The sequence below is a fragment of the Enoplosus armatus genome, chromosome 7 (genome assembly GCF_043641665.1).
Source record: "Enoplosus armatus isolate fEnoArm2 chromosome 7, fEnoArm2.hap1, whole genome shotgun sequence".
In the NCBI taxonomy this organism is placed as follows: Eukaryota; Metazoa; Chordata; class Actinopteri; order Centrarchiformes; family Enoplosidae; genus Enoplosus; species Enoplosus armatus.
The window spans coordinates 24,788,793-24,814,862 of record NC_092186.1 but is presented as its reverse complement, the minus strand read 5'-3'; positions in this window follow the sequence as shown (position 1 = coordinate 24,814,862).

Here is a 26,070-nt window from a genome sequence, read left to right as displayed (position 1 = left end):
AATCAGAAGATCTTTAACGTGAACAAGAAACAAGTACAGTACATGAAATAAGTTTGGCTCCCGGATAGGAAGAGAAGAACGTGAGAGCGCGACTGTAAAATAAAAAAAAATAAAAAAATCAGGATCACCATGTGCTACAGTTCAGACAATGCGCAAAACCTCGAGGGCTTGAATGTTTCCCGCTGCAAATGCAAACCTGATACGAATCAAGAAATTACAATACAAGCAATTTTCCGACATGCTTATTAAGCCTCACAGTGCTCCTTTTAAAATAAGGTGCTTCTGGAATCAGCTAAGTACATAGAAAAGATGCTGAATCACAAAAAAAAAAAGCGGTCTGAAGGGACTTGTGCTTTAAAACCAGAGTGTTTGGTGACTGTGGCAATGATTTATGAGGCAAATTCAGATGGAACCATTTTCTCATTAGAGAGGAGAACATCGAACCAACCTCCTCTCTTACAGCTTAGTGAACTAAACGCTCAATGATTGATGCGGATGCTGATGTGCTTACTGCACATTCAGACTCCCAATCTAAATTGCAGATGTCAGAGCGCACGTGGCGGCCACTCTTTTATATTCAAACAACACGGTCAAAGAATGAATTACTTTTAGTGGGGGGGGGGGGGGGGGGGGCAATATATCCACATCACTTTATACTTGTTGATTTAGTGTCATTTGCTGTTTAATCACTTCAAATATGTAGTGTAGATGGACTTTTAAATGGACCAGCGCTAACTGGTGCCTCACACCCCCCCCCCCCCCCCCCCCCCCCTCTCCTTTTCTGTGTTTCTGTGCTCTGACATCCTTTCCCTGTTCATCAGTCTCTCTTTCCCCCTTGTTCTTATCGTGGATTCACACTACAAGTGACCCGATCAAGCAGCCGAGTCCATTTGTTTTCCGTTGCACCGAGGAGCCCCAGGGCGGCTGACATGTGGATGGCCATTAGGCGCGGTCATCATTTGTCCAGCAAAATCAGATATTTGCACGCATCCTCCACTGACGGGATGTTGTTTTCATCTTCTACCAGTTCCACCAATGTGGTCACAGACACTCAAAGCTCCTGAGGTCTTTACTTTACAGGTCTTTATTCCTCTCTGCCCAATGACCAAGTTTAAAATAAAGTTTAAAAAAAAAAAAAGGCTTTTGCTGCATTTCCAATGGATGCAGATGGACGATGCTCTCATATATCATAGCATTATTATATTCATATTGTAGTGCTACGACTCACCACGCATTCATTCATAGTCTTAAGGCACCTTTTTAAAAGGGGAGCTCCACCCGGTTTTACACACCAGTGTTTACAGGTCTTAGGTTTGCACTACTGTTTAAGTGGGGGAAAAAAGAGTTCAGGGGGTGTGGAGTTCGGAGCGGCTCAAGGCTACATTAGCTGCTACTAGCATGACACACCCGAATCTCAGACCAAACTGTCTGTGGCTGCTTTGCATTGTGGGTAATGTAGGCACCAGGTTTTGACGAAGAAGAAGAGGAAGGAATAAAAAAAAAGATAGATCTGGTTCTGCTGCATCAGTTTTTTTTTTTAACTTTCCATCATGAATTGGACTAATGTCATACAATTGCAATGATACGTTGTTGGAGTACTCTTTATGCATTTAGGTAGAAGATCAGAAAATGTTCATGCGGGTGGATTTTTTGGAAGTCTTATGTGACTTTGGAAGGCGCTGATAAGCAAACTATTTTGCTATTTTAGGTTCTGTACGAGGACTTGTTGCAGTACTTGTTTTTGTTTGTTCAAAACTCTATACCTGCATACTTTTACTTACTCTCTAATGCTCCTTCCAGCGAGCTTGCCTTGCGTTTGTGTACAGTGTGTTGGAACAGGTCAGATATAATGATCATTAGTGGAGGGGGAAAAGGTAAAACTTGGGAAACAGCCTCCACACAGCCCTATTTATAGCAGACCTGGTCCGGAGGCATGGAGCCCCCAGGGAGAAAAAAAACAAAGTCATAGATCAGCCTGAGGGGAAGTAATTAGGACAGATATTTAAACTGAATAATGCAGGCTCGCTGAAATATTGAAACCACCTAAAGTTTATTAATTAAGCGCTAATCTGGCGAATAGGCTTGTTTCACGTCTCCCTTATTCTGTGCCAGCTGAATTATTCAGGGACACGAAGGCATACAGGACAGATAACACTAACGCCGTACATGTCATCAGTCCTCTCGTTAAGAGATGATTAAAGGCACGCTCCACCTCGGTACTTGTGCGTCAGCAGTCTGCTATTACAGTCGATATGGTTCCGTAATACCCTCCGTAGTGAGTCGGTCACACTACAGTAGTCTAACAAGGTCACTTTGAAGTTGCAGCAGCGCACAGTCGGTGAAGATTTGTTAGGAGAGTTTTAAAAAAGGGAGATTCAATTACACATGGCCAGCCAGGCATGTGTGTTTGAGCGTACAAAGAGATACGTGGTCACATGTAAGTCAGCCATACTGTACACAGGGGTCAAACAAACAGTTCCACTCGAATAGTATTCGGTAAACAAATACCACAGTTAGTTTACTGTTCTGCTGCAGTCAAGTCCAAGGTTACAGCTGAACCCCTCTGCCTCTAAATCCCCTCTGTATTTTTCTATTTCTGTTTTTTTTTTTCTCTTACTCTCCTTATCTATCTTCTCTCTTGCTTGCCCTCTCTCCCACTTTCTCATTTCAATCTCTCTTTCTTCCTCTCCCCTCACCCATCTCTCTCTCTCTTTCTCTCCTTTTGTTCATGCTGCTCGAGTTTCACAGATGGAGTGACTTGAGGCAATGGTGGTTATGCAAAACACAGTTCAAATAAATGCAGGGCTGCCACAAAGAAAATGGCACAAAAGGCATGCGCACAAAAACACATCTAACTCTTTTATTGCATGAAAATCTTGTGGCGGAGGCAGTAAAGGACATTTAGGATTTCATTATCATAAAAGCAGGAAGATCATTTTTTCTGTGCATGGCTAGATTGAACGCATTGTTCAACAAAATATACACACAGACATGCGTTTAGGGAAATAAAAATCCAGGCCGGAGTCTTCCGGCATCAGATATCCTACATAATGTCACACATTTCACCGTTTTCTCACAATGAAACATTGTGCATGATATGTAATATGTAATATGATTCACAGCACTGTTGAGACTTTCTATTCCGTGGAAACGTGGACTAAAAATAATTGCTCATTAAAAATGAGAGTCTGTGCACGTGTATCTTTTTGATTATGGACATATTTAAGGGTTCAGTATGCTTGGAACAAACTGGGTCAAATGATAGTCCGACCATGACTAAGGCGAAAGTGTTGTGTTTTATCAACATAATAAAAATGAAAGAAATGAATGAATGTACTGTCAAGATGAAAAATGTTCAAACTGGACGTATATGCAAAATGTTAACTGAGTATTTAATTTGTTTCCTAATGCAATACAGAATCAGCTTTTAGCAACTAAGGCATAATTAATATATCCTGTCATTATGTTTAGGAACTTACAGGATCGGATTAAGGGAAAGAAAAGATTGTGGTCTTGGTTAAAAAAAATGGTTAATTATTGAAAAAGTCAACACTGATGCCGAGCACAAACAACGGCATGTTTATTGACATTTAACCAAAACCACAATCTTTCCCGAACCTCAAACCTGCAATATTTGGATGACACCACCCTTATCGGGCTTATCTCTGGTGGGAAAGAGTCCGCCTACAGGTGAGACATTGACCTGGTAGTCTTGCATAGCCAGACACTCTGGCTCGTAACAATGAAAAGATCTACCTGAAGGAAGTAGAGGACCTGAACCGCTGGTGTCAGGACAACAACCCACTCCTGAACGTCAGCAAGGTGGAAGAAGCAGGGAAGGAACTAGGCCCCCCTTAATATCAAAGGGTCCTCGCTGGAAAGGGTGATACAGCTTCAAGTTCCTTGGTGTCCACTTCATCGAGGGCCTGACGTAGGTGATGAATACTGACTCATTGGTGAGAAAGACAAGGTACAGCGGCTGTTTTCCCTCAGACGCTTGAGCAAATTCCCTCAAATGCTGAGCAATTTCTACTCCTGCCCCATCGAGAGTGTCCTGATGGGGACAGCACCGAACAGGACCGCAAGGCCCTTCAAAGTTTCGTTCAGCTGAAAGTACAATAGGAGGCTTCACCCTGCCTAAAGATATTTACACCAGGCGCTGCAAGAATAAGACGAGAAGAATATAATAAAAGATAGATAATGGCCTTTTCTCCCTGCTGCAGTCGGGAAAAGGTATCCGGATACACCAAGCCAGCACTGAGAGGCTCAGGAAGAGCTTCTACCCTCAGGCCAGGAAGTGTCACACAAGGGTTTTTTTGAGCACCAGCACCTTGCATGGCAGCTCGATCGCCATCGGTGTGTGAATGTGTGCGTGAATGGGTGAATGAGACCTGATCTGTGAAGCGCTTTGGGGACCGTCGAGGTTGAAAAGCGCTATATAAGTGAAGTCCGTTTACCATTTTTAATAAACATTGATTGAAGCCACTTCGACCGAAAGTCCTTTAGTTGCCTAAACCTAACCACATGCAGGAAATTCGGGATAGTCTTGGGTGTCCACAGAAACTGAATTTCTAGAAGACAAAGTTGTATTGCACTGCCTCCCCAAGAACACTGGCGATTGTTGAATGTAGCCACGCCAATTTCAATGTCGGATAGATGTGGGAGGATGGGGGTTTTGGTCGCTGTTAGAAAACTCTACGGGCACTTCATTTGGGGCATATTGAAGCCTTTAAGGCGTATTGAAGCTCCCTCCTCCTTGCAGTGCAGACACTGATCCAGTTCATCCCATACTGCACTCAACAACTTAACACAGCATAGCATAAATACCGTAAGGACTCCTGCATTAAGAGTAATCATATCATTTGGAAAATTTCCGTCAGCACTTTTCTGACGTGAGAATCATTTTCGACAGCAGCTTTGGCTAAAGGCGTCTGATTTGAATACTGCCCAGTCAGCAATTGCTGTCTCTTTATTGTCAAGATTTTATGTCGCGGGATGGGCTCGGCCGGGACGACTGTACATCGCTTAACATTATCCCTGAGGTGCAGGGTCAATCGATACAGCGGGACCCGTCCTTTAGGAAAATGCAGATGTGTTGAGAATCAATACTCCTGTGTCATCACCTCTCATTTCAATCAGGGTGGCTGTGATATGACACCATGGCGGCTCTCTCGGGGAACAACACTGTACAAGGGAGTGAATCTCAATGTGTCCCCGAGACTTCTTTGCTCCTATTCTTGTCTCTTCGCCCTACTCAACCTACTGTGATCTATTGTTTCCCTGGGCTGTCCTCCGCTCACCTGTTCCCTTCTCTTCTGAATTCTGAATTTCAAAATTGAAGTCTGTACATTTCAAATGCACTTTACACTCTCTTCCCAACTCGAGACGACAAAAGATCTCACGAGCGACGCGCTCTGCTGGGAAAACCTCGGCCTTCAGCCGTTGTGGCGGGAGAAAAGGAATGAGATGCCGCGGCTCCCAAAAGCTGAAGGATTCTCCAAAAGTCTTTGGTTTGTCCGGAAACCGAACCGCGTCAGCTGAGGAGCTCTGGAGATGCCACATCTGTCTATTGTCAGTTACGTTAGCTCATGTGTAAGATGGTACTATATAAAAATGAAATATATTAACAAATTAAAAAACATACCCAAAAAAAAAACCCATCTAAAGATGATAGATAAAAATGGCAAAAAAAAAATATATTAATAATATGTTACAAATACACTTACAAGCTTGTTGTAAATGCTAAGGCGGGACGAGGTGCATCGGAGTGTTTGGAAAAAAGCATCCATGCGTTTGAAGATTGTGTTTCTGCTTCCCAGTGTTGTGAATGTTTATGAATTTGCTTTTCCATCCCACCTGAGCCTGAGCCTCGACCTACCTCCCTGCCTGAGCTTCGGCCTGTTTTTCTGCCTGACCTGTGTCTGAACACGCCCTCTCTCTCTCTCTGAGCTGAGCCTCTTTCCCCACCCGTGTCTGAACTCGTCTGTCTGAGCTTAAACCTGTCTCCCCTGCATAATCTGGGGCTGAAACTTGTCTGTCTACCTGAGACTAAACCTTTCTCACTGTCTGGACCTCAACACGTTCTTGTCTGCGCCTGAACCAAAATGTCTCTCCGACTGAGCCGAGCCCGAACTGTCTCAAACTGATACTTATATAATACACACAAATGTTGAGTCTTGATTGCGAATTGAAAAAACAATCTGAATGTTAACTGGCAGTGATTTTACCGAGAGAGGCTCTCGCGCCAAAGAGGAACTCTGTCCGTTCAGCAGCATTTCTAGGAAAATCAGTTGCATAACCATCTTTGTTCAAGAGTTCTTGACCTTTCCCGTCCCTTGACCCCAGAAGAGTAACTCTGACTGAGACTCATTGATCACTTTTACACACACACAAACCCCCCCCCCCCCCCACCAGAAATAGGACCGTTGCTTGCAGACTAGCCCTAATTTTCATATATATCCTGGTTGTGCTGGGAGAGCCTTTGTTACGGGTCCCAGGAATGAGTCCCGCGTCAACAGACATGTGACCTGTGTCAAGCAGGTAAAAGCAGGAGCAATGAGGACACGGTGTGTTCAGTTTCCTTCCAGATTGCTTCTGCGGTTGTTTTATTAAACAACTCAATATCATGTCAACACAAGAGATTTCTGTCCTATACATTTCAGTTATGTTTCATTCAGTTCCCTTCATTAGAGTCCATTACATCATTCAGTATTCTCAGTTTCAACAAAACACACTTTCACCCTCGCTGCTCTTTCTCACTTAGTGATTAAAGATTATTTTTGTATTCAATAAACATTCTTAGCAATCTAAGTACAATTTTTATAACAGTATACAACTGGTAGAACCACTATTATGAAGTAGTGTCATTCAGAAATAATACTCTCTGTCCCTTTAAATCTATCAGACTTGACATTGACCTTCTGTAATAATTACAGGCCACTGAAATGTATTAACTTACACGTGTTACATGTTATTTTAGCAGAAAACAGACTTAGGTATCACTACTAACCAATATCCAATGTTAACAAACTGAGCATTAACGATAAACGTCTCAGTCACGATACATGTATTGAACATCAACAGCGTGTAGGAGCCTTTAAGTGAATAGCGGAAAATGTCGTCGCCTCAGGAAACCTTCGACGGACTTACTCTCTTTCAGTCTTTTATGCATGTCAAAATCATTACAAGCGCTCTGAACCCTTAGCGGACGGACACGTTAATTACGCCTGGCCTTATAAGGTTATCATTACAGTTTATTCGTTCCGCCTGAAAACGTGTAACTCACAGTGCAATAACAGCATAATAATGACTCTCAAAATTATTACATAAATGTGGTCACAGGAACTCCACATGAGCGCCACACCTTCAGCACAAATATGAAAGGGACATGTGATGAGGCCGTGACTGTTGAGCATCCTCAGACCTGCCTCCTGGTTTTCCCTTTTTTTTTTTTTTTTTTTACTGTAATTTCAGATAACTGGAGTTGGAGGAGAGCTGGCAGGTATGGGCCCAGAAGCCCAGACGACTCCCCACTGAACAGAAACAGAATGAGCCTCATTGTTGGACTGTGTGAGTTCCAGACTTTCTCTTTCAGGTTCACTCAGCGTTTAAACATGTTTTGCTTTGAGCTGACCAGCCGTTGTCAAGGGTCAATACCTTTTTTTTTCTTTTTTCTTTTTTTTTTTGTCTCAGTCTCGCGGTTTCCAGCTCAACTCATACGACGCTTCGGTGGACACATCTGCGAGCAGCAGCAGTGCAAATCTTGACACAAGCATCTGCCGTGTATGTGTGTGTGTGTGTGTGTGTGTGTGTGTCATTGTCTATGAGACTTCTGAATTATGTTGCAAAGTGCTTTTTCTTTTTTTCCACCGAAGGCAATTGTCAGTATCACTCCTCACGTTCAAGGTCAATGAACGGAAGAAAATGCGCCTCACTCCGCGACGCACACACAGGCTTGCGCAAATAGCGGTGCTCCGCAACAATTAAACTCTGGTAAAATAGGACGTGACACAGATTTTAAGCAAATGCAAATTGAAGGCGGAGGTTAAGGTTCTTCCACAAAACAAGCCGGAGGAAAATTCCAGTAATAGCCTGCTTGAAAACACTTGCTGCTGCAAACATGGACCTTAATTAGCGTAATTGCATTTGTTGTTGATAACATCATGTTGCGCTGGTAAACTGCTGCTGTTTCCCCTCAGATGCACATCACGGCACATCTTTCCGCCCGTCCTATTTTCTTAGCACAGTGTATATTCAAATATATATATAAAAATCCAAACATCCAACCAGTGGAATCCAACCAAATGACAGCAAGCGGACAGTGGGTGGACATCGAATGCCCGAAACGCACAGAAGGAAATGTTTGTTTTTTTGTTTTTTGTTTTTTTACAATAAAACCATGTTCTGATGTTGACTTGAGTATGTTTCACGGGGCTCGTGATTGAACTGAACCAGGCCGCAATATTGAGCACAACTGTCAGAAAGAAAGGACAAACATCAGATGAGGCCATTTCATTTTCTCTAGTATTGAACTGCAAACACCATTAGTTCTGCAAACTGACCACAAAACAAGCAGAGAGCATCCATAACCCCGGGTCTGTAATATGTTGTTTCCGCTCAAATAATGCTATCATGAGCCTCCGGGAGCCTTGTAAAGGTGATTGTTATTTGGTATTTCACATACACGACAGTGGCCCCCTCTTGGGGTGGGAGTATTGATTTCTTTTTTTTTTTCTCGATTCCGACATCAGGTGCCAGTGTTTGTGAAATTTCTTTCTTCGCTCAGCTTTGTTGACACTTCCTCTCAATTTTGAAGATCCAGAGGCTGCGGTGATATTTTCCCGCATCGATCCGTTTGATCAGAGGCAGTCTGATGGAAGCGGACGATTTGTCACCGGCTCTGTGGACTGGGCTGCATGTGTCATCAGTCTGATACGGCAAGTCATTTAGAGGCATTACCGAATTAGCCGAGGCCGATTTCCATTCTCGGCGGCAGGTTTGATCCCGGCGTGGGACATGATTTATTCCACTTTAAATTGAATTAGTTAACCTTTCTGTTACTTAATATAATTGTATTGTTCCTCATAATTCATATTTGTGTTCTCCGTGTTTGACTGTGCAAGAAAGTGGTCCAAAAGTCATTTAATCTTTGGCCACTTAGTGTTTTGCTAAATGGGGAAATCATTCATCCTGATGGTGCTATATTTCAACTGGGTTCATTATTTCATTTAATTAGGGCAGGGAAATGAACAAATATTTGGCTGAAGAGGTAACAGATGACATTTTTGAGGCGACATTTGCTGCTTGAACAATTAGACTGAAGCATCTGTTGGGCAATGACATTAGGAGAGCAAATAGAAAACAAAACCTCAAACCCATTCGACTGTGGATGTCGGTATGTCAGTTAAAGCACTTGAACCTTAGCAATTTGCTATTTAGATTTACACTCCTCTGTCATTTCCCGCCTAAGAATTATTTGAATGGCTGCTTATTTTTTTTTTTTGCATACATAACAATGCATATATATATATATATATATGGCCTATCAATGATGAGCTAAATACAAACTTGCTGCGAGTGACAATGCCAAGACAAAACCTGACAGCATGTCTTGTGCTGTTATTTTGCTACGCGGCTTAGCTTGGCTTTCTTCTCTCCTTAAGGCTTACCGAAACAAACGTGATCCAATAACAGCCTAATAGGATGGAGGCTGATGATGAAACTTTTACTGTCATCGCACTCATTATCCGATAAAGACACTAAAGAATGAGAGAGAGAGAGAGAGAGAGAGAGAGAGAGCGAGAGGGAGACAGTGAGACAGAGGAGAGAAAAGCCATGGAGAGAGAGACAGAGAGAGAGAGAGAGAGAGACGCAGAGGGGGGAGGCAGGATGAATTTGGAAGAGGAATAAAAAAGAGTGCTTATTCAGTCGAGAAAGATTTATGACCTAATGCGGATGTGGTTGTGAACTCTTTAGTGCTTTGCCTCTCTCAAAATTTCCCCATCGTGGGCGCTCAGTAACTCTGCAATCCCGCAATCAACATCCTGTCTCCATGTAAATGTGCATAAATGGCTCCCTACACAATGAAATTTATGGTCCAGACAACACACCCCGAGATTTAGGTTCAAAATTGCACTCAAAGTATTGATTTACACATCAGCCTGGTTTCCAGGCATTAAATCCTCGATATTTATGCCTCTCAGTAGATAATAATAACGGCAAGTGAATCTGTGATGCGTCATTTCTCAAATGAACGCGCGTGCTGTATGGTAATGCGTTCATGAGCCATGTTACGTTTGGGATTGATCATTTGAGACATTTCCAAGGGCAAGGGCGATTTATGTCATTGTCTTTGTTTAAACACATTTTAACTCAGGAACGCAGACGTACGTAAGTTCACATTATGCTCTTTTGAAAGTGGTTGTAATAAATTCTGCTACAGCTGCTACTACTACTACTACTACCATTGCTGTCGATTCTGCAACTGCTACCATAGAGCACATGCTGCAGGGATGATGTGTTTTTGTAGGCCAGGTTAGCCAAGTTAGCATCGCCTTGGTTCCCTCCAAAAAACCCATTCAAGAAACCAGCTGACCTCCAGACGAGGGGAACCGGAAGTGTAAACATGCTGACTCACTGCCGGGTTTTTGGACTCCTGCAGCACTATTGCTGCTACTATTATTGTTGCAGTTCAATTCAACTCAAGTTAGATTATTTACACTCTGAACGGGATCCCTCTTTTACAAGGGTGCAGAGTTAAAAAAAAACAAAACACACTTGGTATCCAAATTTAAAACGCTAATAATAGTGAAGAATGGACCCAGGCAGTCAATGCAAGAACATTAAAACAGTATTTCAACTTTGCATGTTGAGTATAATCGTCTGTACACACTTCACTACTACAAACTATAACACATCACATGTTAAAAGGATTTTGTATATTTAGCCTTTTCGTGACATCCTCTTGTAATGGTTAAGTGTTGGTCGGCACGCTGCTGGAGAACATTTACATTTTGCACCTTTTTGATAACTTCTTCCTTTGAATACTTCTAATGACACTTCTACTTAGTCCCACTCACAACACAACTAATGTTCTCGCTGCATACACATCTTATTATCTGTGAACTTTCAACACCTGCCTGGCAATCTCTACATCACCCAGTTTTGTGTCTTCGTGGCTGCTAATAATTCATCTTAATCGTTCTTCATTTATGTAGCAAATGATGTCGTCATGGCGATGCTTGTCACCAGTCTGTGCGTAGACACGTTTTGCAAGCTCAATAACTCAAAAGACGAAACATAACTGACACGTTTTTGTGCATCGCGATGAGGCAGACAAACACAAACTGCTTTTTCAAAAACACATTCCGTGATGCTACTTCAAATTCATATCGCCCATAGGTTATGGAACCGACTGTGTTAAATAATGCATTCATTTGCTTTATTAATTATCTCATTATGTAACTGTTGTGTGTAAAACGTACGGCAGGACATTTGGTGGCTCGGCCTGCTTTTTTGTTTCCCTTTATCTGCTGCAGCATAAAACAGCTCATTTGTAATGTTTTCTGGTCACAGCGAGAGCACACTCATGGCGTGTTTGTTTTTGGGGTCCTCAATCTGACTTCCAGGGTTTGTTTTTCCTCCCTGTGGGATACTCTTGGGACTCACTCTATACTCCCTGCTGCTGTAAGTGTACTGTAAGGGCCCCCAGGCCGGCTGTGTGAAGATGAACCGCGGCAAGAGCTTCCTTGCACGCGTAATATATAGTATATATTACGTATAATGCGTATATACAGTGCTTAACAAATGTATTAGACCCCCACCCAGTGTAAGGTGTTTGCCACCGCTGCCCTAAATGAACAGTATTGCTGATGACCAAAATATTTGATGTTTCTGTAATGGTTAATCCACCAGTACGTGTAAGCCAAGCTCTTTAATCAAAGTGATATCTTTAATGCTAAAATAGAATTATTGTTATATATTATTACTGTTTTACAAAAAAGCAGAAAGAAAATAGTAAAGCACGTTATTATTTTTTGATTGAGATGCCAAATCACAGTTATTTACTTGCATTCCTGAACAGAAACATTTGTTTTAGTGGTTGCAAAGAATGCAAACTGTTATCAGGGCCAAAGGAGGTCGTACAGAATATTAAGATTTCTGGTTAATATATGTGAATAAGGACTATTTAGTTGTTCCAGTTTGTTGTTTGCCTAATAAATAACGATACAATTTTTAGTTTGAAACAAGTTTTTGACAGATTTCTTAAATGTTTGTGTTTTCTCATTTTTATGACAGGTGGTCTAATAAATGTGTTAAGCACTGTATATATATATATATATATATATATTGGTATAGCTAGCTAGATATCAATCACTGAAATTACTGCCAGACAATGGAGTTGAAAGGAATTTTATGTGAGGTGCTCACAAATGAGGCACATTTGTAGGAAATTCGTTTTTTTCAAATGTGATTTTTCACGTCTTTGAAAAATTCAATTCCAATTTACCTCCATTGCTTTGGAGAGGTGATTGAGGGGTGGCTTTGAGGTGGGATTTCTCAAAGACCTGGGCTCACAAAACTATCTGCTAGATGGTTCCAGACCAGACAAGTCATCTCGCTGTTCAACGTAGCTGTAAATGCTATGTGTATGTCAACTTACAAAATAATAACAATAATAACAAAGACACATCATACAAACAAGTATATATATATATATATATATATATATATATATATATATATATACTTGTGATCTGGATGAACTGAATCTGTATGATGTGTCTTTGTTATTATTGTCATGAAAGGCATAGATTTGATCCTGACAACCCCAGAAGCTGCAGAAAACTTTTGTTCCCCACCGTTGACTCTGCTCGGGCCAGTTCTGCATAAACATGACTTGAAGCGAGAGCCGACAGCAGTGGCCTCTGCGGTGTGGCTGCAGGGTGGAGGCGCGACGGGGGCTGCTACAGTGGCCATGACAGTGGCTTTATGGGTTTTAAAATGAGACAGGTCTATCAGACAGAGGACTAGTGCAAATGGAAATGGAAGCAAAAGGAAACAGTATCGCACATATAAAACTGGCCTGGAAAAATATACCTGTAAAAATAATGAATACTCTGAGGAGCACTGTGTGTGTGTGTGTGTGTGTGTGTGTGTGTGTGTGTGTGTGTGCACGGTGTCTCCCTTGACGTATGCCCAGATTTGCTCCGAAACCACCCGGTGCAGCGCAGCACCTGTTCATCTCCAGCTTTAAGCAGCAACAGAGAGCAGTGAGTGCAGACAAAGAGTTGCTCTCTCAGCTCCCATGCCAGGTATATCACCCCCCCCCCCCCCCCCCCACCCACCCCCTTCTGGCGCACTTTGCAGGCATCCACCTCCCATCATGTTCCTCTGGCATTCAAAGCAAGATTTCTGGTGGAAGTTGTGCCAGGCTCAGCTTCTCACTGGCTGGCGTTTGGAAGCGCCAGCAAAGAAACCATGTTAACCTAACCGGTTCCAAAAGTCTACACAAGTTAATGTATGAATTAGAGGAATGTGAAGTGTGAATAATTGCTTATGATGATTTTTTTTTTTTTTTTTGACTTGAGTGAATGTCTGCACTTTTGATCAGTTCCTTCCACTTTTGGCCGTACTTTTAGCACAGTCATGTCTACTTTAGAGCGCGCAGGGCACGGTATCAGTGCATTCCCTTTACCCTGTTGGGTGTGTTTTTGCTCGACGCCTCTGAAACCTGTTGCCTTCTTTTGCAGGTATCCAGGTTTCATCCTTTTCAGTCGGGCATTCAGAGTGAGCCTAATGATAGGCTTACCCACTTCACTGGCTGGCCTTCAGAGGTTCAAGCAACTAAGCTCATTTATTGGCACTCAGGCATGGCTCTCTCATAACATAAATGTGAATAAATTAGATGAACTATTCAGATGAGATTTTATCTGTGCCAGGGAAAAGGTGGCTATGTTTATTAAATACGTTGCCGCTCCGAATGTAGGAGGTGGTGATTTGGAAGTCAAAAATGAATGTGAAGCTCCTACTGCAGCTGTTTGGGATCGCACGTCTTTCTTTATTCTAATTCTTTGACAGGACGGCGATCACGCTATGCCACGAACAGGTTTCTTTACGTATTAATTACATCTACCAGCTGGTGCGAGAGAGGCTTGGCCCCAGATATGCAGCCCAAACGGACTCGTTAGTTTTCACCCACAGACCTTAGCTGCTGCAGCACAGCCTCGCGCGCTCATGAAAATGCAACAAGGAATTTCAGCTACGCGCGGCACGCTCTTACTGCAACTACAACAGCAATGCCACGGGCTTTGCTGCTACTGCGCGCGCTCCTGCCACCATAGAGGGAGCAGCAGAGAGATCTGTTTAACTAACTGGAACAAGTTGCGCGAGTAAATCGAGCGGGCGCTTTGGCGGAATTCCAATTCTTGCTCCCAACGTTAACAGTCAGATGTGGAAAAATACACACTTTTGTTGTTGACAGAGTTCACTGGTGTCGGGTTCTTTTGGCTGTCATTGGACTTTCTATTATATAACACTGCAGATGCAGATGTGATTACTTTCCGGCGGAGCAGCTTGAGCTACTTTTTCCAAGTATCTTCAATTAATAAAACAGTTTTCCTCTCGAGGGTGATGTTTTTTTCAGCTGCTGCCACTGAAGGAACTGAGCTGGTGCAACACGACGAGCGTCAGCGACACCACTTTCACACACAAGATACAATTCAGAGAGGGATGCCTCTTCTTTTTTTTTTTTTTCCTCCTCCAACTAATTCACAGATTCACCCTCAATTAAAAAGGACAGTCATTTAAAATGTATCCTCCCCTAGCAGTCAGTCTTCAATAAGAAGTTCTAATTCATGGAACGCTAATTTGACATGTTTAAAAAAGACTTTGGCCTACATTTTCAGCCATGCCAGGAGCGAGGCTGCCCCCCCCCTCAGGACACATCTGAATCACTTTGGTAATCTTGACTTTTCATCTAGCGCCAGCACTTGGTTTTGACCTCCATCCTCCGTTGTGCTACCGCTAAATACCGAATGTTAGAATGCTAACACACTAAACTAAGATGGCGAACACGATCAACGCATCCCACCTGCTTAATGTCAGCACGTTAGCGTTGTGATTTTTTTTTAACATGTTAGAGCAGCGGTAAATACTGGCTTCTATAATTCATACGGGTTTATACAGGCTTTTTTTTTTTTACTCTCCCTGAAAACACTGCCTGTGTTATTTTCCTTTGATTTTAACTTGTAACTTGTATTTACGTGCAAATAAATACAAATATCAAACGCCTCTCCTCGCTGCTGCTACTGTTGTGTATTTATCACTGCCATTACTGTCATTTGAGACGTGTCATTATCACAGAACATTACGACGTTTCATACGGTGAGCAAGTGCATTACGAGAATGGCCTTTCAGAGAACACGAGTGAGTGGTAGATTTTGTGCTGTAAACACACGAGTGGATGACATTGTTTCAAAGGGTTTCAGCTGCGACGTTACAGAACACACGTGTGTTGTGTTTTGTTCTTCGTCGGATCTCTCGGGAGAATTCCACGGAGATATCAAACGTTTCCGCACATCTACATCTTCTCTTTGGTGTTTTGCAGGTCAACAGAAATCCAAATCCTGGGATGTAAGATTGCTGATGCATGCAGGGAAAGTCATTCTCTGTTTCTGACCCATCTTCGTGGGCAGTGAGCAGACATTGTCCAGCAGCACCCAGGGACCTACTCAGTTTTGAGGACAGCACCTTGGTCAAGGCCAATAACGAGTCTTTTTTTTTTTTGAAATTGGAGCAACTGCAGGGAACCCATGCAGAATAAAAGTAGCACATGCAATCTTGGGACTTTCTCGTGGTGAGCCAAATAGCGCAAACCACGGAGCCACCACGCTGCCAAAAATACATGAATCAGAAACAGCCTGGAGATAAAATCACGACAATCCACATGAGGGGGTTTCAAAATGACTGACAAGTAAGTAAATGCACACTCTCGCCCCGATATGAGTTTTATGTTCCAAAAGAAAGTGTCATATTTTGGATGCATGTTGTGTGCGAGGCACGAGGCATATGTGGTGTACAGCTGGTGGTACTCTAGGGGGTTTGTTTCCGCCTTATGCACAACATGCGCTCCTGCCCAATACAAATAAGGCAGCTGCAGAGATCCGCAGATTCTCCTCCGGTGCACAAAACCATAGTGGGCTAACATCTCGCAGACATCGTGGCTGTCTCGTCCATTTTCCTTTCCCAGAAAAATGTTGGCGGTATCAGCAGGTGTCAGCTGTTTTTTTTTTATGGATTGCAGATACGTCAGAGTAATAGGTGGAGTATGAGCACAATGTGACAAAGAGAGGTTATCATGATCATGAAGCCACATTAACGTGGAACTGTTCTTAAGCCGAGCCAGACGAGATTTTTAAGATGAACCAGTGTTTCCTCTTGTCAATTTGAATCATTTGAATGATTTCTGTGCGTCTGAGGAGCTTCGCGTGTTTTCCGTGGTGCTATCCATATTATAATGTCACGAGACAGATTTCCTAATGTAAGCTAATATAAACATTAGGAGGACATTTTTTGGCAGCATTAAGTCTTTGGTTGAATGCCATCGAAACCTCTGAGTGAGAGTGCTGAATCAGAGGGGTGGGACTTGGCAATCTAGTAAAAGAGAAATTCCCTTTGAGGACGGGTGTTTCATTTCTACTCCTTTAGCAAAGCACAGAGCAGCAGTGCTGCACAAACACACACACACACACACATTTAACACACGTGCGCGCACCAACACAGCGTTTGTTAATTGCTTAACGTGGCCAAAAGCTGTCACTGCCAGCTAACTTGAATTGGCTCGTCATTACGGCATATTGGTAAAGATCCAGACTTAATTCCAATTTAATAACAATGTTTTTTTTTTTCCAGAACGCTGGTAGTTTATTCCCATGGGGGGAAGGGATTCAGACGACAAGTGTCTGCTTTCAGTTTTTGCCTCCATTTTTTATGTTTCTTTGGGGTTCACACGACCGTTTCAAACCGACTCTGATGTTTTTGACTGCTTCGCTCGGCGCCAGACAAATGTCAAATACTGAAGAGCACTAGGCGGATGAAAATATGCAAAGCAGGCAGTGTAAAAGGAATAAAACAACAAAGTAGGCCTGTGCGCGTGAGCTTTGGAGACACTGAGGAACGTACTTACCTGTCTGTCTCTATGTATCCGCAGGTGTTGCGCATTTGTCATCTTGCGCTCCTCCCACCTCATGTCATGGTTTGGCTCTATCAAAACAATGGAGTCGGTGGGAAAAGTAATTAGCACATTTGTCTCTGCTTTGACTCCGGGCCCACTTCTAATCTCTCGCAAAGCTCCTTTGGATCTCGTGCACTGCGGCTGATCTTGTGTCTTGTCTTTTTTGTTTGTTTTCACAGAAAACCGCCACAATGGCCTCGCTGCTTTATTTAAAGTCACGTGCGCTTTATTCTGTGCTTTGTGTGGTTGAATTCCTCGCTGACAGAAGCAAGGGATATGGGCTTAGCACTGCTAAACAGCTCATCTATAAACATGGGGCGAGAAAATATGATTCCATTTGACATGGCGATGTTTTCTCGACAACACAAGAAACAAGAAATTCCTCGGCAAATTTGCATGCAGCGCCTGTTGCACAAATGTGAGTCTGAGCAGGTTGACATTTTAAAGCAGAATCTGAGTGTATCCACGGAAACGCCGGTGTAACCACTTGCACCGAAAGTGAATGTACATTTCCTCCGTGAGTGTTGAGCTCGAACTAATGTCCTCAGACAGTCTGACAATGAACATGACTTACAGTGTGCAGAAACTGATTGCCTGTGGCAGTTTGCACCCACAGCCAACTAAACTTAGTACCAAACTGGTCCCTCAGTAGCGTTTTGTGTGAAATAATTTTCTGGAAGGTTGAGCTGCATACAAACTTTGGGATTAGGCATACAGTACAGTCGGGAAGTAAACTAATTTAATCCTCTCTCAATTTCACTGTTGCGTGGGCTAAGCTGTCACAAAATTAGCCCCCACGCTGTGTGTTTGTGTTTCCCTTGTTTCAACCTGCCACATCATTTGTGCTGTGTTTAACAGTAAGGTGCAACTCAGGCGGAACCCTGCCCGTCACAAGCGGAAACTGGCTGGTAAACGTGATAAACGGTACAAGAGCCGGACTTTGGGGGGGGAAGCTGGCTGTGTTTCCCTTTGGATCAATAATGCACACCCTAAATTGAAACTCATTCAGCCTGAACTGGAGAATGAGTTTGCAATCTATTGTCAGTTGGGTACAAGGCTGCATTCCGGTGACTCAAAAGCTATATGAAAGTGAAATTGAACACGACTCCTCTTCTTGCTGCTCATCTAAACCGACTCTTTGTATGTGTGGAGGTTCCCCATGATGACTACACAGAGGAGTAAACACCGGAAATCAAATAGCCACTTTATGTAGCAGGGCGTAGAAATTGTGCCCAATCCATTACCTATATCCTGATTTACACTGTAACATCATTGTAATACCATCAAACTTTGGAGGTAACTTTGATAACCTCCACTATTACAAAAATGCAGAACTTGGATGATGGACAACTGAAAGTGCACTTCTCATTTCTACTGGGAGAGATCAATGAGTGATTGTGATGATAACAAAAGGCAAAAAAAAAAAAAAAGCTGCATACAAAGAGAATTCAGTGCTCAATTTGACTAGTCAAAAGAGAAGAATGTTGGGTTGATGCTTGTAAATGGAATAACCCAAGTAAGCCCTGACAAAAAAAAAAAAAAGGAACTACAGGTTGCTGTGACACGGAAATATCTCACTTCTTTCAATTTTAGGTTTTATCCGTGCGCAAATTCAAAGCGAAAAAAAATAACATTTCCATCAAACAGACTTTTCCCAGACGAGGCCTATTTGGATAGCACCTTTCAAAAGTGCTTTACATGAGGCAAATTAATGTTACGCCAACAATAAACCCAAAAAGAAGAGGGAAATCAAATCGAATGCAGACAAAAACAATAACACAATGGTTTAACGATCATGGCAAGTTTGCAATAATGTTAGTATGAAGTGAAATGTGGGCTAGCAAACACTGCTTGAGTGGCTACTTGGTCAAAATGCTAAAGAAGAGCAATTAGTGTATGTGTGTAAGAGAGCTGGATACAGCGTGGTAAGTAAGCCTTGCCCCAGTGGCCAACTGCGGTACTGCACTACAAATGTTTTCCCTTTGCACTGCCTTTATAAAAGAGTTGTCTGCAAAACTGCATACAGTCCAGTATGAGTCCAGTTCACGTGCAGTGGTCCGCACAGAGGCCGACCAAACCAGACCAGGGGGGCGTACGTGCCTGTCTCCCAGGAACAGCGCTGGGCTGTGAGGCGATTTCAATGTAGTGGCCACATTTGGTATTGCAGGTCCCGTGAGCAGCACCGACCAAAACGACCACTTTCCATGCACAATCATCAGAAAAGGAACGGCGTTGAAATCTGTAATTAATACCTTTTACTTTACATTGTATTGTTAGAATTGGATCCATTAGGTCCAATAGAAATTAAAAGTCTCTTAAAGAGCCACTAAATTATTTTCATGCTATTTTATGTGTGAGCCAGCAGGAAGTCAGCCATCTCACCCAGAGGAAGCCTCTAATGTGCATGCTCTCTATGGGCCCAAAAAAAAGCCTACAAAACCTATTGGAATATGTGCCCAATGAGCAACTTACATTGAAAGCAATGAGGCACCATCTTGGAGCAGAGTGTTCAGTACTCTTCATACATCCATGCAACATAGCCAAAGAAACACTCACACCAATTAGTTTTAATACTGAAAACTAAAAAAAACAAAAAACAGACGGTAACAACGAGACCTACAATGTAGACAGGCAATTACCGAATGCAAATACATTGAAAGGCTATTGCTGAAAAATGCTGTTTATGTGTAGTTAAAAAAAAAAAAAAAAAAAAAAAGTAGGGTTTCTCTGGGTTTCAAAATAAATATATTTATCTGCATTAATGAACTGAATAAATAATCAGTCACTGGGTTACTGTGCGTCAAAGCAAAGGAGGTAACAAGCCAAAACGACAACGGGGAAACAAAGCAAAGGGGTGGGTGAAGAATGCGAATGTTGTTACAGGCTCTCACAAGTTACATTGTACGAGACACACTGTTGGCCTCGGGGCTATTTTCAACTCCGGTACAGCCGCCTCAGACCCAGTCGATGCATTACGGTGAAGCCTGTCACGAGTTCTCTGTGTTGGCCTGAGTGTCTCACTGAGGGCCCTTTGTTGCATGTGCCATGAGGTAGCCTCAGTGCAGCAGTCTTGAAGAGAGCTCTGAGCTCCAGGCTCACTACATTCCCTCCCTGTTCTGAAGGCCTGACAGTCCTATTAGGACTGAATGAGGAGGAATTTGCCTTACCTTGGCAAAAAGATCTCTCATAGCCCCTGACAGCTATGGCAGCTCGTCATGGCAGCTTGCTGATGAGAACTCTGCAACCCCCTCCTCCCGCCACAGCCGGCGCTGCCATCACCAGTCCTCCACTCCTCCTCCTCCTCCTCCTCCTCTTCAGGCCTTCATGTGGAGCACTTGAAATGCCAGAATCTTCTTCTTTTTTTTTCTTTCTTTCTTTTTTTTTTTCTTCTTTTGACTATAAGAACAACAAAATGGAAATATAAAATAGAAGTATCTCTTGCCGCTGAGAGGAAAGAGGGCTGGATCCACCAAAGCAAACCGTGGAGTGTGTTGAGTGACAGGAAGGAGTTGAAAAGCACACAAGGCAATTTAGAAATTTATATTCAATCTCGGACCCCCCCCCCCCCCCCCCATGTGGAATCCCAAACTACACTCCTGGCATCCCATTTTTCTGGCTGACACACCATGTAAAATTGATCAATACAAACTTGTCACCTCCAGCCAACAGGAGGGGGAGAGATGGAACGACAGGTAACTCCATGCACAACAATCAGTGAACCCTGCAGAGACAGCTATGGTTTACTAGTTTTAATTTCAAGTGTTGCACTTTACTAGATTCACATATGGTGCATGGTGTGTTTAGAAACTGGAAAGGGAAGTTGCCATTGCCAAACCCACAGGAAGACCCAACGTTACGAAATGCCATGAGGCTGTTTTCATCAGCGTTACAAACAAAAACATCCCATGTTGCTTTTAGCATAGAGGACATTTTTTATGACATCGTCCTGTTGACAACCGCCCCAAAAATAATGGTGTCTCACTTATACCGATTGGCGACCGAGGTGCCAGCCGGGGTTCGAAACCCCCGGCCTGCTCTGCCCTGCTCTACCTCCCACGTGTGACAGTGCTAACAACTGCGCCACCAGGCGACTTGTTCGCCGCTGATGGCGCCAATGCGCAGCTGCAATCCAAAAGCTGAGAAAGGGAGATCGCCGACAGCTGATGAATCACCAGGAAGTGAAACACAAGAAAGGGCTCGCCGAGTATAAATAGGTTGTGGCCATCTGGCGGTGATGAGCAAGTGCCCCCTTCCCCTCCTCGGTACGTCGACTGGGACCAGTGAAGACAGAAATCAGTCAGACGAAACTGATGCGGACATCAGGTGGAGGATCCACTTACAGCTCGTCTCGCCTGAGCTCCCCTTGACTGCTGGTGCACTCCGATACGCTGTCTTGCCTCTGCAAGACAGTTCTATTTCCTCAGCCTCCTAAAGGTGTTCAGCAGTGACTAAACACTCCCAAATGACCTTATCAATTGTTTTATTATTTTAGCCGTGGAGGGGGGGTGGCGGAAACACATTTTCAGCTCAGAGATTTAGTGAGAATCCCGCCGTCCCTGCGGGGGTTCGGTGTTCCGTGATTATGCAAAACCTTTGATCATGCTGTTGAGGTTACCTTGATTTCAAGGTCATTCTTTATATCCGTGTTCTTTCCTTTGTTCTTTGTAATTCAAGGCTCGTAAACACCACCTACGCTCCCAGCACGCTCACTTGGATTAATAAAACCTACAGAAGTGTGTACATGTGGATTTATTGTTACTGTTAAATCGCGCAGAGCAGTCACAGCGCCGATGGTCCGCCACCAGATTGCGATCTACCAATGAAGCTGACGAAAGCATTACATTAGCAAGCCTGCTAGCTAACAAGCTAGCTACCCTATGGTAGCTTGTGTCGGGCCAATATTAGCAATGGAGGTCAGTTGACTGAATTAGATTATGATAATAGCCTGTCGGGTACAATCGTGCATGATGATTGAATACATTGAAAGCACGTCTTCAATGAAGGTCAGCTTTCCTAAGAATTGCGTTCATGTGCAACTTTTCTGAATTGGCATTATGGTTTGGGAGAATCATAACACTGGGATGGGAAACAAAACTCACACTTATTTTGAATGGTGTAATATTCCATACCTAACGTACTTCAAATGCACCATCCTCAATAAAGGAGTCTATTTAAGCCGTTTGTTCTCCCATAAGATCCAAATGCACCCCAGTACTCACCTAGGCTTTGAGTGTTTCCTGGATGGGAAGTTTATTATTGTCACTCCCGAACTTAATATTCGTCACAGTGATGATATGTAAAATAGAGATGATACAGATGATTCATTTGACGTTACTTTTGTATTCATCTGTTTTCCGTCTGCATACCATTTGGGTGCAATGGCGCTATTGAGAATCAGATGAGACCCAGTGGTTCTGAATGGTAAATTTAGTATCCAGCAGAGTGCAAGACCAGTACAACTTCCCCCGAATGCAAATCACACAGGCAGAAACTCACATACTGCCATTCACGTGCAGTATGAATAGACCACCATCCATCCGTGAAGCAGTGCAGTTCAAACAGAAAACGTGAGCTAAGATGACAAATATTGGCTTTTTTTCATACTCCACATTTTGGATGAAATAAGATTTCTCACAGGGAACGTTGCACATGACACTTTGCGTTTACTAAGTGAAAATGTGATTCGAAGACAAAGAGAAAAGAGATCTGGAAAATAAACCATATCATGATCGTGGCAGACATGCAGTAATTAAGTGAGTCATGAATACAATAAATGCACTTAATGAGGTCTGTATGGAGAAAAAAAAAAAAAAAATTGCTGAACACTCAGATTCCCCTGCAGCATAAAATAAGTGCCAATGTAATTACACTGCGATAGAAGCCGAGGGTAGGGCCATCTTTTATTTTTAAGTTAATGGCAGTCGCTGTGTCTGCACCTCATACAACCACATAACTGCAACTTCAAACTGCAATCTCTTCAAAGAACATAACATAAATCTCTAATCTGACAAAACAGAAATTAGAAATCTTTCAACAGCTGAAAGATGGTTTTATTTTCCGTCCCTGAGTGGTTTCACGTATCCCGGGGGTCATGTTCCCTTCATCACAGGACAACTGTCATAACTGCAGCCATTTGACCAATGGCTGACGTGCCAGCCCTCTTTGCTGCCAGGTAAAGTCGAACATCTGTGTCCCGTCTCTGCGACAGACAGCACCTGAAGATAAATTAATGAGACGTCCATGTCCGTCCTTTCATCTGCGGTAATTGATGCTCGCGCGCAAAGAAGTAAAAGGTTAGGGGAAGCCCACTGCTGCTAAAAAGTCCGCATCAAATATTAATGAAGAGGAGCCTGGGATGATTCAGTCTGTGTATTATTAATGATGACATTGGTAGAGTCAAACTGAGGGAAGGACACTGTCTGTGGACAGAGCGCAGTTTAGAAGCTGCAAGCTGATGTGCTGACATTTTATGAATTCATACAGCCCCATTAATGTTTGCAAACAACTTTCTGACAATATCTTTCAAAAAGCAGAGAGTTTGTGATGTTAAATATGAAGCCCGGAGCTGCTCCGCAGAGCATGAATTCAAGGGAACAGGTGGCAGCGAGACAATCTGGGGGGATTTTCTGGTACATTTTGTTTTTTTACAACTAATACCACAAATATTAGTCAAACCTCGTGTGATTATGAAAACAATGTGCGGCTCAGAATTATTATTTGGGAATCAAATATCATAGATTACAGGAATATAATTGAAGCTGCATTCTGCTTTAAGGATTTATCATAGTAAATTATGTCTCGCCAAACCCCACTGAGACTAGTCGTTTGTTCAAACTTTTCACACTTTTTACTTTTTCAGTGACGTGTTTACATTTGCAGCTTTTCGCAGTTGCGCAAACACTGACTGTGCTCTTTAAATAGCAAAGGCCGAAGTTGTGTGGTGTTGTTTCAACCCCCACATGACCTCGCCCAGACTTTTGCGTTTCTTTTTAAACACGACCACGATCTTCCCAGAGTTGGCTAAACTTCACCGGACCTTAACTCTAGAGACTTTAACCATGGGGGTCAAAAGTCAGAAAGTTTGTTTTTGCTGATAAAACAAGTCCACATACTTACTACCAACAGTAGAACGCTGGTATTAAATGATTACTCAAAACCCCAGATTATGTCCAGTGATGATGTTTTTGAATTTCCCTTTTTAAAATTGTCTAATGCATCTTTGCATGGCAACTGCAGTATAGAAATCCATTTGCTCATTCTCAACCAGACATTTAATAGGCGTTAAATACGTAGCCCTTACTCCTCCCAAGTGTAAATACGTCTCTGGAAAAGCACGAGGAGTGCGTTCAGATTTGTGATGCGGCTAATGGAGACGCATTATGTGGTTAAGTCTAAAGTTAAAGTACATTTAATTGCATCCGAATTGTATCCCAATATGAGACACCTGAAATGACCAGTGTGAATGGAGGCGTTAATAAATCGCTTCATTTTCACATGAAAATCAAAAATTGTCTTTGTGACAGGAATGACTGGGTCTAATGGGAAATATGAACCGTTTGACCATGAAAGTATTGGCATTTAATATGCTGAATACCATAATGGTAAATAGATATTTACAATGTTTATCACCTCTGATCACCTTGAGATTTTGCCACGCTTAATTCCAGGGACATCTATGAAAACGAACTGAAAAAGCATTCAAAGAAACACACAGAGGGACACAAAGACAACAACACTGGTTACTATGCGCAACTCGATCTGCTCATCACTTGTGTAATTAATTTCACAACTCAATGACAGAGATATTGAGGTATGTCTGTTATAAACCAATTCAATTATCTACCTAATCTAACAAGATGGAGGAGAAATCAATTGCATCGTATTGCAAGCAGAGGAGATATTTAGAATTCCTCGCAGCTCTGAGAAGACAAAACCAATTTAGGTTTACCTCTGTGTCAATTTTTGTCTCACTTTGCAAAAGTTTAAATGAGCAAAAATGTCTTTCTTTTCGACCCATGAAATACGGAGGAACAAACAAACATCTCGAAAATGTGAACATTAACATTCTCAGGTGTAAACCCGGTGGAGAGGTGTATTTGCTGCTGGCTTTTCTTCACATTTACATTATACACCGCTTGCTTTCTAATCCAAAGCATGCAAGAATGCAGTCACTGATAAAAAACAAAACAAAAAATAAACCCGAATTAAACCCGTACACTTGGCACCTAGCATCTCGGACCACGCTGATCACTCAAACAAACAATTTAGTGCAATAGTAATGCTTTTGTTGTACCCTGGTTAGTTGGTACGGGAAATCAAAAGAAAAGGATGAATTGTAAGTACTCTGGCAACCTTTCATCCAGCACCATCATCAGGTCAAATGTATCCACTGTGGTTTATGACCAAATACCTTGCAAAGCTAACGACGTTCTCATCAGTTTTAACTGCACTTTGTGCTTAGAGCTAATTGCCAAATGTTTACACGCCAACGACAGATGGTGAACATAGGACCAGGTAGACATCATCGCACGGCCACGTGCACGTGCACGGCTGCAGACCCCTTCTACTGTTATTTTGGTGGGTCTTCTTTCTTTCATCAAGCAGGAGTCTTGAGTAAAAGCTAGCCCAAAGATTACACTTCTGTATTTTATGTATTTATTGGAGCAGGCGTTGCTCTGGTTCTACTAACTCTAATGGTATTTGCTCTCCTATTCATTCTGGCGGCCTGCCACAATTCAGTTGACTTTCATTCATCAAAGGGCCCAGACTGCACAGGCTGCACAAACTGAGCAATAAGTCCTTATTGTGACCCAAATATTATAACACCGCCCCCCCCC